At 47.3% G+C, this 13,905-nt stretch overlaps 1 long non-coding RNA gene across 1 annotated transcript; it reads left to right on the top strand.

Moving 5' to 3' along the window:
• The first annotated feature begins 8,343 nt into the window (after positions 1-8,343).
• Positions 8,344-12,380, top strand: LOC101175987. Its single transcript, XR_004031219.1, has 2 exons — positions 8,344-9,907; positions 10,478-12,380. It is a non-coding gene; the product is annotated as an uncharacterized LOC101175987 (long non-coding RNA).
• Positions 12,381-13,905: the final 1,525 nt, after the last annotated feature.

Below are 13,905 nucleotides of genomic sequence, written 5' to 3'. Positions count from 1 at the left end.
GTGGGTGTTCAGGGTCACAGAGTTAACTGCAGCCCTGAAACCCGGGAAGCTTCTGTAGATGTCAGCATGCCTGATAGGCATCAAAGAAGCAAAGTCGCTGTGGATGAAACAGATTTGGTGAGTATCCCACGAGAACCATGATTCCTGTGCAATGTATTATTAGGAAGCTTGGATGTTTCTGCAGAAGACAGTAGTACTGATTGACATTTCCTTGGGTTGCAGGGGTGAGATGTGATGGGGTAAGGACAGCTCTTGGCACTGACCACACCCACCCCTGGCAGCTTCCACATCACTTGCTAGAAAGTGAGTTGCCAAGTGTCCTGGCTTGAATTAGGAGTGAAGAAGATGCAACCAATCGATGCACAGAAAACTCAGCCGCCAGATCAGCTCTTTCTAGTAATGCAACTAGACAGCCCCTACAAATCTGGGATTTATACTGGTAAATCTTGGTCTCATGAGGGCCCAGCTCAATTTGTGCAGAAATTCCACCAATGGTGGAGAGTTGATTTAGTGTCAGAAAAGTGTGTTTGAAACAAGTGCGTTTTCCTTTACGAGTCTTTTAACATCAAGAAAGAAATAGAGCTGATTGCAACTGATTTGTGTACGTGGCTGTTTGTGTGAAGTGTCACAGCATGTTTGATGGGAACATAGAAACAAAGAAGGAGAAAGGACAGAAATTGCTCTTCTGGAAGGTGCAGAGCAGACAGTACAAGAAAATGCATCTTATAGAACAGGGCTTGGCCCTCCAGGTTACTGTGCATTGAATCTGGACTCAGTCCCTTAATTGCTGTGTGATTAACAGCAAGTTGCTTGAGGTCTCTAAGCCTTGGTTTCAACATCAGTAAAAGGGGAATAATGAGTGTCTACCTTATGGGCTGTGGGGAAGATTAAATCAGTGCATCTGATTTTCTTCTACTTCAACTTCCTCCCTAAAAGCTACTTCCAGGAAAAGGCCTTATAAAAGTCAATCTTACTTAAGCATAGCAGTCTAATGATGGTTTTTTTGGAGGGTGTCCCATATGGGAGAGCCCACAAAAGAAGACTCAAAATGTTCCTTTTCTGTACAGAGTCCTTTATTGTTATTTATTTATTTATTTAGAGACGGAGTTTCACTCTTGTTGCCCAGGCTGGGGTGCAACGGCTCGATCCTGGGTCACTGCAACCTCTGCCTCCTGGGTTCAAGCAATTCTCCTGCCTCAACCTCCCAAGTAGTTGGGATTACAGGCACCCGCCACCACACCCAGCTAACTTCGTATTTTTAGTAGAGATGGGGTTTTGCCATGTTGGTCAGGCTGGTCTTGAACTCATGACCTCAGGTGACCTGCCTGTCTTGGCCCTTCAATCCCTTGCTGGGATTACAGGCATCAGCCACTGTGCGAGTTCTTTATTATTTAAAAGACACTTGCAACCGTCTTACCGCATTTAACTACCTCAAAGAGTCCCATGAGTTCTATAAGTCAGGTGTTATTTATTCCTTCTTTAAAATGAAACATGGACATAGAAAAGTAAATTTCCAGAATTCATATTTTTGTTCCTTAAACATAGTTTGAGGGATACATAAATGACTTGTTAATAATCACACAGTTAATGAAGTACGAGCCTGGGATGAGATTTTGTGTTGTCTGACTCCAAGTGTAGTGTATTTAATAAGGGGAAAGAACTTTAAGGTACAGAAAAGACTAATTGCAGAATTTCAACATAAGTGAACACATCAAAGAGTGGAGGGTTTTTCCAGGGTCTCTGCTCTAACATTCTGCAGAAACCCAGCTGTCCATGGAAAGGCTCACCCCTGCCAAGATGTATTATACCAACGGCAAGACTTTCAACCTTCTCTTGGTTTTAATCTTTCTGAGTGTGTCTCCCTTCACTGTCTCTTGTAATAAATAAATTAGAAAATATGTCTAGAAAACAGTTATGGAAAATATGTCTAGAAAATAATGTTAGAAAATAATAATAGACATACTACAAAATATAATAGAAATGTCTCGAGAATAATGTTAGAATATGACAATGAATATATTTATCTATTGTGATGTAATAAGTTACCCCAAAACTTAGTGACTTAAAACAAATCACGTTTATTATCTCATAATTTCTGTGGGTCAGGAATCTGGCCATCCCTTAGCTGGGCTCTCTGCTTCTGGGTTGGCCGTGAGGCTGTAGTGAAGGTGCTGGCTGGGCCTGCAGTCATCTCCAAGCTTAACTGGGGGCGGATTGACTTCCAAGCTTATCAAGAGGTTATTGGCAGGGTTCAGTCCCTGTGGGCCTCAGTTTCGCGGTGGCTGCAGGCTGGAGGCTGCCCTCTTTGCTATGTGAGCTTCTCAGTAGGGCAGCTCACCACATGGCGGCTTGCTTCATCAAAGAGAGAGAGAGAGAGAGAGCGCAAGTGAATATGAGACGGAACTCGCAGCCTTTTGTAATCTAATCTCTGAAGAGACAACCCATCACTTTTGCTGTATTCTGTTAATTAGAAGTGAGTCACTAAATCCATATCACACTCAAGGGGAAGAGATTTTACAAGGAAGTGCATACCAGGAGGTGAAGATCAGTAGGCGTCCTCTTAGAAGTGTGCCTACCACAGGCCTCCTTTGTAAAGAAGCCTTCAGGGCCAGACCTGATCTCTAATAACTTCATTTGCTGGTTTCTATTTTGAAATTGGTAGTCCTATTTAGAACTTTGTGATAGCAGTTGTGAGGGTGTTATCTCAATAAAGCCTCTAGCCAACTGGCTTTACAATGGAGCAACTGGAATGAAATCTGAGTAACACATCAGTAATGTCCAAGATTGGCTGGAATGAATGAAAATGGGTGTGCCTCAGCACTGGGTAAACCTTCAATTCTTTTTTCTTTCCTTAACTCAATTTGCTCTGATGATATATGAAACCATAGGCCACACTTTTTCAAAACAGCGACAGGGAATTTCTTGTCCCTGTACCACTACCCCCTGCAAAGGTAGGTAGTCTGAATCCAGGAGCATGGGTACTGATGAGTCTTGGGTCTCAGGTGGTGGTGGCTGCAGACAGAGAAGCCATGCTCTGATCAGCTTGGCCCAGCAGATATTCCCATGGGGACAAGTCCAGCGTGCCTTGAAGTAAGAGTCTGTTGCAGGCCAGTAGTGTGGGGTCCCACACACCCTGAGGCACACCATCAATTTGGAAAGTCCTTTTTATTTTCATTCTTTTAAATGCTTCTGTTGGCTGTTTGTTTTACGAGGAGTTAGTTTCATTAGTGCCACTGAGTCCATGTGTTCACCCACCACACTCGAGCCTTGCACTGATATCACTCTTTCCCCTGAATGTACCAGGCCCTGCAGAGAACACGTGAAGTCCTCATGGCTTGCCCTGACCGGCAGGGGACTAGCAAGTTCGTGAAGGCTTCTCTGTGTCTGTGTCTCTCTCTTATTTAAAAGCCACGATGTCTCCCTGTGTGTCTGCAGGAGACGCCAAGGTCTTCACAGCCCATCCCTAGTCTGCCTCTCTGAGACTCTCCAGCTGCCTGGCTGGACCTCCTGTCTACACAACAGCTAGAATCCCATGCCACCGGAAGGTGTTGAAACAAATCATGCACTTCCCAGGCTTTGTTGCTTTGTTCACACTTTCCCTTTACTTTGGAACAGATGTCCTCCCTCCTTGATGCCCTCTGCACGTCTCTGTCTAACCATCACTGGTCCATCTGCCAAGGCCCAGCTCAAATGTCCACTCTCCTTTGGAGCCTCCCGACCTCCTCCTCACTTTAGGTGGAACACACGTGTCTATAGTAGCTGCCATGGGTGCTGCACCCGAGTCTCTGTGGCATTTACAATATTTGCACAGGCAGTGTGACTTCCAATGGCCAGCACCAGCTACTCTACCTGAGGGCTTTCTCTGTCTGCTCACTCTGCCCTTGCATGGGGCAGGTTGAAAATGTTGGGGGTTACCTCCCTAGGAGACCCTTCTACCAATGACTGTTGGTTCCCCACCCCTGGACAGGATATTTCTGAGGCAAGATAGCCCAGAGAGGTCTCCCATGGAGCTGAGCTCCCCCGTCTGGTGTAGTAACTGGTGACAATGAACCCTGCCTGGCTTCCTTCCCTCCCCTAGGTCATTTCATCACTCCCCTATCAGTGGTTTCTCAGTTTACTTTGAATGATTTATTTGTACTTGAAGCTTTGCTTTGGAGTCTGTTTCTGGGGAACCCACACTGAAAACAGAGCCCCTCCTCCGTGCTTACGCTCACTGCATACATTAATTACAGCCCTTACATTGTACTTGCGGGTATCCAGTATCGGGCTCCTGCACAGTGACCTCCTTGAGGGCAGAAACTCTGCCTCTCCAAGGCCTGGTGCAGTACTGGGCATACATCTGGTGCCCATACTTTTGTTGAGTTGGTTCTCTTGTGCTCATTTCCCTAATTAAAAAAATTTTTTTTAAGCTTTCATGGGGGCTGGTTGGAGCTTAGGACCTCATCTTGCACTAAAGAATGAAGCCATCCAACCATCTTGGCAACCACTGCTCTACTGCTGTCACAGCCCTTTGGGTGAGAAGTTTGCCCAGAGCCTTAGGTAGACAGGTGGTGACAGTGGCTGCCCTGTCCTGGCCACTCTTTAAGAGACTGTGAGGTTGCATCTGTCCTGACTTGGTGTAGCATCTGACCTCACCTGCTTGATCCTGATTCTATTGTTACAAATGACAAATTGGGAGGAAAGTAAAAGAGCTATTGAGAATAAAATCTCCTCCTGCCAAGTGGTAATGCCCCAGAAAGAGGGAGGACATATCTCCCGTGTCATTATGGGGATAAATTAGATGTCTGCTGAACTACTCCCTCACATGCTCACTGGTCAGATTTGGGACTTCAGAGCAGAATTGTCACCCTGTCTGGGAGAAAAGGGTTTAGCAAGGAAAGGGGAGGAGACTGGCATTTTGGAAGGGCAGTTAAGTTCTCAATAGAAAAGTCTTTCCCACAGCATTATTCTGTGAAGACGCTGTTTATTTATTTTATTTTATTTTATTTTGGTTTATAATTACTTTACTTTTTAAAAACTTTTTAAAAAGTTTTTTTGAGATGGAGTTTTGCACTTGTTGCCCAGGCTGGAGTGCAATGGCATGATCTCGGCTCACTGCAACCTCCGCCTCCCAGATTCAAGTGATTCTCCTGCCTCAGCCTCCCGAGTAGCTGGGATTACAGGTGCCCGCCACATGCCCAGTTAATTTTTTGTATTTTCAGTAGAGATAGGGTTTCTCCATGTTGGCCAGGCTGGTCTCGAACTCCTGACCTCAAGTGATCAGCCCGTCTCGGCATCCCAAAGTGTTGGGATTACAGGCGTGAGCCATCACACCCATCGTATAATTACTTTATTTCAGGGGGAAAGAGGAAGACACCAGGAAGTTCTTCACCAGCCAGAGTATCACACTCCTACCAAGTGCATCTCTGCGAAGACAAAACCCCATAATGCAAGAAACATTCTGAGGATGTTTACTGAGCTCCGCAATTGAGAGAAAGGTCTGTGACTTGCCGGAGGTTGGGAGGAGGCCGGGTGCCCTGGCAGCTGGGCTGCATCGTCTGGTTGGCCCCCCAGACTGATCTGGTCAGTGCCCCATCTGCCTTTGGGGATTGAGAATGTTTCCCATGGGGCAGAAGGATGAGAACAAGGCCTCCTCTTAGCAGAGCTGATGAAGCTCCTCCTTTTTCTCCCCTGAGTCTCTGTGGGGTTCACATTTGTGGGCACTTCCCCTGGGAGAAGCCCAACTGAATCATCCACTGAAAATAGGTTTATGGTGCACAGAAGGATTTTTTTCAGTAGCAGGTCCTTAATGAATTGTTACAACCTTGGGCACAATAAAATGAAGACCAATGTGGAGCATATGGAGCGTGCGGAGTTGCCAATAGTCTTTTTGGGAGGACTATACTTTGTTCTGGGATTAATCTTTCTTACTTTGCTTTTTAAAATTAAGATGTCTTTCTTTAAGAAGTATAAATATATGGTAGATTTTTTTTTTAATGTTTTTACTTGGCCAAATAAAAAAGTTGGCAACCCTATCATTTTCAACACCCTCTTTAAAAAATATTTTAAAATAGATACGTGATATACAAAAGATAGGGAACTGATTTATAGGAAGAGTTTAAGTCCCCACGAAGTCCTCATCGAACCCTGACTTTGGACTTTGTGTGAAGAAGTACACTTTGCCCTCCATGGGCCTGGCTTTCCTTATCTGTGAGATCAAGGAAGAGACTGGGCTGTCTATTCCATGCAGATCAGTTGAGAGAAGTCACTGGAAGAAGAAAATTTTATGGGACTTATGGAAGGTTGGGAAGAAATGGTCCTTGCAGATGAGATTAAGTTAAGGATGTTGAGATGGAAAGATGATCTTGGATTATCCAGCCAGGCCCTAAATGAAATCATATGTATCCTTACAAAAGGGAGGTGGAGGGAGCTTTTCACACAGAGGAGAGTGCAATGTGAAGACAGAGCGTGAGATGTGAATGTGAAGATACCGGCCTTGAACACTGGAGGGATGAGGCCACAAGCCAAGGAATGTAGGGGCTACCAGACTCCCCCGGCACCTCTGTGGGGAGCACAGTCCCACTGACAACTTGATTTCATCCCAGTGATGCTGATTTTGGCCTTCTGACCTCCAGAACTGTGAGAGAATAAGTCTGTGGTTTTAAGACACCCAGTTGGTGGCCATCTGTTACAGCAGCCACAGGGAACTAATGCAGGAATACAGACTGCAGGCTCCTTTAGAGCAGGATCTAATTACGTCTCCCCAGCAGTGCCTTGTCCTTAGCATGGAGCCACCCATAGCTGCAACTGAAATGTATTAGCACTTCTCCACTTACTTAAGGTAAATCTTTTGAGTCTTCTTTTCTGGGGCCTGCAGATATTTCCTGTTAACTAGGATCTTAGGGGACACCCAACCATGGTTCTTTCTCAACATCATCTCTGGAAGCATCAAGTGTCTCCTTGACATCACACACCAAAGGCTGCGCTTTCTAAGGTATTGTTTAGGACTTAGGAGAGGTATGATTTTTAGCAATGAGCTGACAGATGGGGGTCCTCGCCACATCCTCCTTCCCACATTGCTATGACAGCTTTGTGTTTTTTTTTTTTGGTCTCAATTCCGCTCTGAGTAGGACCTGGTTTGCTTTCAAACCTTATAAATGGCTACTAAAGATTGAATTGTGTACCCCGAATTCATATATTGAAGTTCTAACTGCCAGTACCTCAGAGTGTGACCTTATTTGGAAATAGTGTCCTTGAAGCTATAATTAGCTAAGATGAAGTCATTAGGGTTGGCCCTGACCTAGTTTGGCCAGTGTCCTTATAAAAACGCAGAAGTTGGACAAAGACACACCCACAGGGAAAGCACCATGAGAAGATGACGGCAGAGATCAGGGCGACGCGAGTACAAGCCAAGAGACACCAAAGGTGGCCAGCAGCCCTCGTGAAGCTGGAGGAGAGGCCTCGAATAAATGCTCCCTCACAGCGTTCAGGGGGAACTGACCCTGTCCACACCTTGACCTTGAACTTCTGGGCTCCAGAACTGTGAGACAGTACGTTTCTGTTGTTGAAGGTACCTGGTCTGGGGTGCGTGGTACTTTGCAGCCAGAGTGAATAAATCTAGTGACACTGACCTGTGCACTGTATGTCTTGTCTGTAGCTTGCTGGTAAATGTGGGAAAACGCAGGGAATCAGGGGTGGCGGAAGGGTAGGGGGAGAAGGGAGTAGGACCAGAGCAGCTTTAGAAGTGCGGCCTTGAGTCTGAGCAGGAATCCTTCTATGTCCAGCTTTGTGTCTGCTGCCTGTGATAAGAGGGCCGGCAGAGTGCCTCCCCAAGCCACCTCCCTGTCCTGATCCCTCCCGGGGGACCCAACCTTTTCCTCTAGATAGGGTCAGCTAAAGAAAGTAACGTTGCAATCACACCTTCCAAGCTGCCTCCTCCTTCAGTCTCCCCCTCACCCCCGTTCCCCCTTGTTTCTAAGTGCCCAGCCTTCTCCGAAGAGAGGCGACCATCTGGTTAGTCCTTGTTTACTGCACACCCTGCCAGTTTGAGCTTATTAATCATATTTACCCAAGTATCTTAATTACTCCCTGTCTAGCAACTTGCTTTGCACTCAGCTGTTGACCCCTCTTTTTTTTATTCTTTTCTATCATTAATCATAGGAGCAGCGTGGCTAGAGGAATTCCTGCAGCTTAGATTTCGCTGGCACCGTTACCACTCCCAGAGAGGAGCGGCTGGAGTTCACGGCTGGTTCCTGACAAACTTCCTAATTAATCTGCTAAAGATCAGAGGAGGACTAATAGGAGCTGAAGACTGTGTGCGAGACCACCCCTCCGCCCTCTCCCTTTGTGTGTGCATGTGTGTGTGTGTGTGCGCACGCATGTGGTGCTGAGCTTGGCAGGAGAGAGATGGCCTCATCAGCGACAAAGCATTCCTGCTGCTGTTGCTGCCACCTACCTTCCCTGCTTTGGGAGGATACATTTTCTCCTCTTGCTTAGAAGTTTAAGGGAGTCACCCAAGCCTTCTCCCAGATACAACAGTGGAATAAAATATCTTCCAACCAACTTTTTTTTTTTTTTTTTTTTTTTTTTTTTTGAGACGGAATCTCACTCTGTCACCCGGTTGGAGTGCAGCAGCGCGATCATGGCTCACTGCAACCTCTGTCTCCCGGTTTCAAGTGATTCTCCTGCCTCAGCCTCCCGAGTAGCTGGGATTACAGGCGTGTGCCACCCACCACGCCCGGAGAATTTTTGTATTTTTGGTAGAGACAGGGTTTCACTATGTGGGCCGGGCTGGTCTCAAACTCCTGACCTCTGGTAACCTGCCCACTTCGGCCTCTCAAAGTGCTGGGATTACAGGCATGAGCCCCTGCACCCGGCTGCAACCAACTTTTTTGTGGAATACAGGATCTTGATGTTTGGGTGCCTGAAGGCAGAAGCTGTTGCACATGGAATGGATTAAAGTTTTCCCCTCTGCAACCAAAAATCCTTGGGGTCCTAGGAGCAAAAGATGCTCCAGGGCACAGGACAATTCAAGAAGGCCCGAGGTGATATTGAAGACTGCAGGGACGTCCGGCTCGGTTGTGTCTCCGGAGGTGTCCAGACTTTGCAGACAGACGTTGCACATAAAGAGCTGAAAAACCGAGGAAGCTGAGCTGGAGAAGGAAGTCACTTCTACTCAGCCTTGACCTGCGTCTGATGCTATGGGGCCTCTTAGGGTTACCTCATGCTTCACGCACCCCTTTCTCTGTTCCTCAGCAGAAGGCAGGGTGTAGGGAAGCGGGTCTGTGCCTCCTTTCTCCCTGCCAGGCCTGACTCTCCAGGCCGAGCGACACCATTAAGGAGTATAATTTGTTGATCCAGGCTCTCCTTGCTTTTCAGTGCAGAGTGGCACCGTTTTCTTTATGACCTCGTAAAGTCACAGCCGAGAGGCCGATTTGGAAAACAAACTGCCTCAGGTTGACAGATAATTAGATACAGGGGACATATTATATGCCTTTGCATATAAATGTGCTCTGAGGCGTGTTGGTTCATCTGAAGTTGAGGTTAAAGGCGCGCCAGGTATTCCTGACACATCAGGATATATATTTTCATACAGTCTCAGGCGCTGTGTTGGTTTTATAGGCCTTTCATCCTGGTGCTGACGGATGGGGTGTGATCGCCACCCAACTTAGAAGAAAGGGACTTCCCTTGCCCAGGGGCCTCCTGGTGTTTTTGTTTTGTGTTCTCCCTCTCCACCCCCACTTTCTCTCCTTCCTTGGGAAGGGAACTGTTCTTTGGGCCTAGGATTCTGCAGTGAGTGACTAATGGCCTGAGTAGGAGGGACCGGGACTCATTTTTCTTTTCTGGACTCTAATAGGCCCAATTAATTCAGCTACAACATGGGCCCTTACAAGCCTGGGACAAGCCTGGGTGGAATTCTATATTGAGGGTAAGAAAAGGGATGGAAGTAGATGTTTTCCAGAAGGTTCTGTGGACTCTGGGGGTGACCTGTGGACAGCTGCTGCTGCCCACTACATGGCAGTTTGGCTATGTGATACGTGTCGGCCTTACAAGGAGATCCCCCTTACCCTGGAATCTACTTCAGGGGAGCAGAACTTGAGCCTCAGGCAAATCAGCGATGAGAGGGAAGCTTTGCTTTTTCCTCCAGTGGCAGGGAGCACTGGGCTGGGGAAATGTCTTTTTGAAAACAAAGTTTCAGTTGCATTCATCCACAGGAAAATGTAAAGAGCTTAATTTAATGCCCTCTGGGAGTCATTTCAGTTTAAAAGTGGCATTATAGCTTGTAGCTAGAAGAATAGGCTTAACGGTTAGTCACCTTCTGTTTGGGCATGTCATTTAATCTCTTCGAGGCTGTTTCTTCATCTTAATATATGAGTGAGAAGGTAGTACCTACCTTATAATGTTGAGAAGATTAACTTAGGGAAAACACGTAGCCCAGGGCTTCACCCGTGGTAAGTATTTCAAAACGGTAACTATTTTTAACAATGACAATTCACAGAGTTAATCCTGATAAAAAATGATTACAGAAGAGGATGCCTCCACCCACAGGAAGGAGCCAGCACGGTGGGGAGCTGTTTGACCAGGGGAGTGTTCTCAGCAGCTGCCACACGTGGAGGTGTGGAAGTAGCAAGCAGAGTTGGGCGGGGAGGGGGAGCCCTGGTTCCTGGGAGGCCTGGGTCCTGCTCTTCCATGATCAGTGCGCAGTCTTGAGCATGGCACTCCCTCTCTTCCCGGCTTATCGTCCTCATCTATAAAATGAGGGGCTCTCTGAGGGTCTGCCAGGGCCGCTGTCTGATCTGTGACAGGGTGGCATGTGGTGTGGTATGTGATGCATGTTCCTGCCTGCGGGGAGGCCCTCTCCCTTCCCCCACCAGGCCTCTGGGCAGCACTTGCTGTCATCCTGGCTTCTGGAACAAGCCTGTGCTGTTTTCCAGGCCAAATTGGAGGGCCGAGGGGGTCTATTAAGAAGACTTTGGGGAGATAGTGGAACAATTCTCTGCTTGAAATTACCCTCCTCTTTAAATCTTGCCATGGCCCTATTAGAAAAGCTAAGGGGGCAGGGGGAGAGGAGCGGGCGGGGAGAGGAGAGAAAGAGAGAAGAAGGAAGAAGGAAAGGGAAAGGTAAGAAACCCCATAGCCCGACCCTCAGCCCTGTTGAAGGAGATGATATAAATAGAGTCGCTGTCACTTTGATGAATTAAATCCTCCGTTAATTAGGACGCATCGATTTAAGGGTTGTCCAACCAGATAGTCCTTTTCCCTTCCCAGCAAGTCATAGCTCAGGGAGGAGGCATGAGAGGGATCGTTTTCTGTGTCTGTCTTGATTGCTGGTTTCTTTCTTACTAGGCTTCATTAATTATCCTGGAATGTGGTCACCCAATTTTCTTCAACATGGGCCATTCTCCTTTCAGCAGGATCTTGGCGGTGGACTGCCACGGGAGCTCTGGGGAAAAAGGACCAGCTGGACTCCAGTACCTCCTGAGAGATCACCACCCTCCCTGCCTCCAGCTCATGCCCAGCTCTGAGTCAAACAGACTCTTCCTGTTACACTGCGAGGCTGTGCAAACCTTAAAGGGCAAACACAGTGAGGGTCTCTGACTTGCTGTGTGGACAGCCCACTCTCTGACAGCCCAGATCATCTGAAGCTATCCCTGGGCTGGGAGCTGGAAGCCATTCTTGTGAACCACTCCTTATACCTTGAGCTAAGCCTCTTTGGGTCCCAGAAGTCTGAAGCTCCAGCTGCCTGGCAAGACTGAGTCTAGATGATTTCTTGAGTACCAGTAGTTTGGCATTTAAAAATACTGGATTAACTGCAGTGTAAACTTAGATTGCATTTCAGATTGTAAACAATGACCCCAGTGCTTCATGTGATGTTAAATCAGAAATGAGCTGTTAGCCAAGCTAGTCCTCTTATGAATGAGCCCCTAACCCTGATCCAGGGATCGTTGAACGAAAATCATCCAAATGATTTATCTTCACTTTACCTATTATCTTACAAGAATCTCATTACTCAGCGAAAAGAAGGGTGTTCTTCAGAGGACGGAGGGCGTGGGGAAGGGGGACTTCCTTATAACTCAACTTTCAGAGGTAGCTGAGTTGTAAACAGATGGAACAAGGTGTGTACGAGAAGCCTCTTAGATTTAGTCTTTCATATCAAGGCTCTTGCTGAAAATCCTGGCACAGCTGTGAAATGAGGGGAGCTCTGACACACAGAGCCGCCCTCCTTGCCTCACCAACCTTCCCATACACAATCATGTGCACCGAGAGCAGGTACCAATACTGAAAATGCCTTCCTGGAGTTTCCTCAGCTTAAACCTTTGACAGCTTAGCAACAGCATTAAGTGAGGAAGGAGTTTCCTTGACCTGGGGAAGAAGAACCAACTCGTAAACATGGAACTGTGCCCACTGCCTCTTCCTTTGCTCTGTGGATTGGCTGTGGTTCTGCCCTGGCACTCGGATGTCAAGTAGCTCCAGCTGCTTGGGAGGAAGCCCAGCCTGGGTCAGGTGGTCATAAGCAAGAGTCCCTGGCCTGTCCCCGGGGTTGGCCTCCCTCTGGGGTCCAGCATGGCCCCAGTGCTGAGGCTCCCACTGCTGAAGAATGTGCCCTCTCCTCTTTTCATTTCCATACCAAGGGGATCTGCAGGGTAGAGGGCAAATTATTCTTAGCAGATTGGGGCTATGGGTAAACCGGAAGGGATGAGGGAGAGAGGAGAGGAAAGCAAAGGAGAGGGGAGGGCAGGGGATAGGTAGAAGAGAGAGACAGCAAAAAAAAATAGAAAAAAAAAGGAAATAAAGGTTGCAAATACAAAGGGAGATTAACAAGGAGTAGAAGAAGGGAGGCAGAAGAGGGAGAAACAGAGAAGAGGAACAAAGAAGACATTTCCAAAAAAGACGTGAGCACACCAGGCAGGAGGTAGAAAAGGAACAAGGGGAAAGGAAGGAAGTGAGACAAGCGGGGGAGAGAAGAGGCAAAGGCAGCCAGGAGCAGGGAGAGGGGAGAGAGGAGTGGGAAACCCCAGGGAGTACAAGGAAAAAAATGAGGGAAGTCAGTGGGAGGAAGGTGAGGAAGAGGAGAGAGAACAGGCACTGGGTGGGGAAGAGGCGAGCTGGAGAAAGCCTGTGCTGTGTGGATTATTGTGTGTTTGTCATCTGGAATGGTATAAGCTGTAGGTACAGCAACTCCCGCCCATGATTTATGGTCCCTGTCAGGCAGGGACCGCGCTTTGTCTGCTGTAGCGTGGACGATGAATGCTCCGCTGTCATCCCAGCCTGGCCGGCCTTTCTCTCTCTCTGCTCCCAACGCTGGCTCCCCATTTCACGCCAGTGAACATAAACAATCTTTTGTAAACCTGACAGTCACACTTGCTTCTTTGGAAACATAAAGCAGAAATGTATGACTCGGCTTTCATTACCCAATTTCCTACGCTATATAAAAACACTCAGGAAAGACATGTAAGTGGTCACGCAACCTGGGAAATTGGAAGTGTCCTGGAGGAAAAAAAAAAAAAAAGGAAGGTGGGGAGAAGGGGGCTGTAGGGTGGGAGGGAGCTGGTGAGGAGAGGAGACGATGTGTCGAACTCCACCACATCCTTCCCAGAAAACGCCGGCTGATAAACGGGCCATGCAGACACATAATTATATTACATTTCTGAATAACAGACATTTCCTGCCTGAAGTGTTGCTTTTTTCCCTCCTTCTCCTTTTAACCCAGAGTGCAGTAATGAAACAGTCTTGAGATCAAAGCTGCCTGATAATGTGGCTTTGTTTTTTCTCCCTTTTTCTGCTTTACATTTTTTCTTCCCCACTAGCCATTTGGCAGACTCCAGGAAGTGAAAAGTGTAACTTATTTTTAAAGAGCAATTAGGGTGTAGATCTTGGTGATTTCTCAGCCAGGAAGGCGAGATCGGCAGTGGAGAATCTGCATCT

Source organism: Nomascus leucogenys, chromosome 8, assembly GCF_006542625.1.
Source record: "Nomascus leucogenys isolate Asia chromosome 8, Asia_NLE_v1, whole genome shotgun sequence".
Lineage (NCBI taxonomy): Eukaryota > Metazoa > Chordata > Mammalia > Primates > Hylobatidae > Nomascus > Nomascus leucogenys.
This window is presented reverse-complemented; position numbering and strand designations above follow the sequence as displayed.